The sequence below is a fragment of the Rhagoletis pomonella genome, unplaced genomic scaffold (assembly GCF_013731165.1).
Source record: "Rhagoletis pomonella isolate Grant_MI unplaced genomic scaffold, Rhpom_1.0 Rhpom_scaffold_00005, whole genome shotgun sequence".
Lineage (NCBI taxonomy): Eukaryota > Metazoa > Arthropoda > Insecta > Diptera > Tephritidae > Rhagoletis > Rhagoletis pomonella.
Genome location: NW_023458559.1, coordinates 65,022,508 through 65,024,545, shown reverse-complemented (window position 1 = coordinate 65,024,545; position 2,038 = coordinate 65,022,508).

The following is a 2,038-nucleotide window of genomic DNA, read 5'->3' as shown; positions in this document are numbered from 1 at the left end:
ATTGCATGCAACATTCATAGATACAATTAATGTTATTCATAGAATTAAATACATACCCTTTGCACATACCTACATAGATGTATATACGTATATATATATATATATATATATACATATACATAAGTACATATATCGTCGTTTAAAGTACAAACCCGCGTATCAAGAAAATTCAAAAGATAAAGCTTGAGTCAAGAGCTTCGGTGAGAAAATCCAGCTTTTGGCAAAAAATATCCAGTTGCTCGGTTTTCCAGAACGACGATACGCGGTTTTGTACTTTAAACGACGATATGTATGTACCCTGCAGAAAAAAATTATAAATTGATAAAAAATAACCAACTTTTAGCTAGCTTTACTGCGGTATTTCTATAAGATATGTAAACAACTTGTAGTTAGCTACAAAAATAACTTGAAACTAGTTGAAAAGTAGTGCAGGAGTAATGCAGACGTAATCGGGAGATTGTTTTCATTAAACAAGTTTCTATCTAAGTTTACTTCGAATACATTTTCTCTCTGCACTTCACAAATACTGTTTCCAATTGAGGGCAAATAAAAGGAAGATCGAAATTTTATTTATTTTGAAGTTATACAGCAGAATATGTAAACAAATATGAAATGTAATAAAATAAAGTAAATAAATAAAAAAGTAAAAAAAAAAACAAAAAAAAATTTTGTTTTTCTTATTGATAATTCTAAGTCCAAAAGTAGTTAGTTACAAGTTAGTTGACATCTAATGCAGAGGTAGCCACCCTTGACATTTATACGAATAAGAGTGACGTTTAGTTCCTTCTTAATCAACTTCAAGTTAACTCAAAGTTAGACACATTTCCCGCAAGGTACGAACGGATGTATGTATGTACTTTGTATATACATATTATATATATATATATTAGTTTAATTGCATATACATATGTCCATTGAATTACGGAAAAAACCTCCACATTAAAACCTTTGGCATAGTTTTGCATTAGGGGTGTTGTTATTTTTGGGGTTTCTAAAATTTGTCGTAAAAAACGTTTGTATATGTATTTGTATAGTGTTTAAAAGTGATGAAATTAAAAAAGATTAAAACGATTTTTAACACACCGAAAATTTCCATGAAATTCTTACTATAAATAACTGTTGGAAGAAAATAGCTTTAAACGGTGCCTTCGAAATGAAAATCGGTCTATAAATGCGTGGACTATTAAAGTTTCAACGGGAATGATATTAACCCTTATGCGGCCATAAGGTTTTAAGGAAATTGGTGGTTAACCCTTTCGAGATCTTGAGTCATAAGTAAGAAAATATCTATCGATCGAAATTTTTTTTCGACAAAAATAGCTTTTCAACGAGCGAAGTCTCGGTAACTCAAGTAAAAATTAAATTCACGCCTTTCAGGACCATAAGACTATGGATTAAAAATTATTATTTAAATTATATGGTTCGACTTATTAACTGCAATATTATGATATTTTGCCGTTAAAGTAATTTTGTTTTCTTTTAAACTTTTAGTAAAATTATAGTTTTTTTTTAATCAGTAAATAGATATTCAAGGTGGTCCAAGGTTAATCATGGCTTCCAATTTAGTTTTAATCTTTCGGTAAAGTCACCAAATCTTGTATTTTTGTAATTTGCTTGAGAGAAGGATTTTTTTCAATGCCTGTGCCTCATCCTAATGTATATATGTATTTACTAGGGATGTTAATTTTTTGGCTCTTCACGATCCCGGGATTTTCCGGATGTCGTTATCACAATCCCGGGATTAGTCTCGGGATTTAGATAGTCATTATTTTTCAACAACTTAAATCGAAAAAAATTGCTCCTAAATTGTTTGAGAAGCTCTCCTACTTTGTTTTTGTTATTTATGGCTTTATAAAACCTATATTCAACAATTTTTATTGAGCTTGAGGCCATTTTTAATGAAAAATTATTGTGGAAAAGCAACAATAGTTAAAAAAATGGTAGAAGTGATAGCTATTTCGGAAATCACCACATTTCCTCATCAGACTTCTTTCAGTGGGATTCGATCCCACGACCCCAGCTGACTCTTCCTACCATA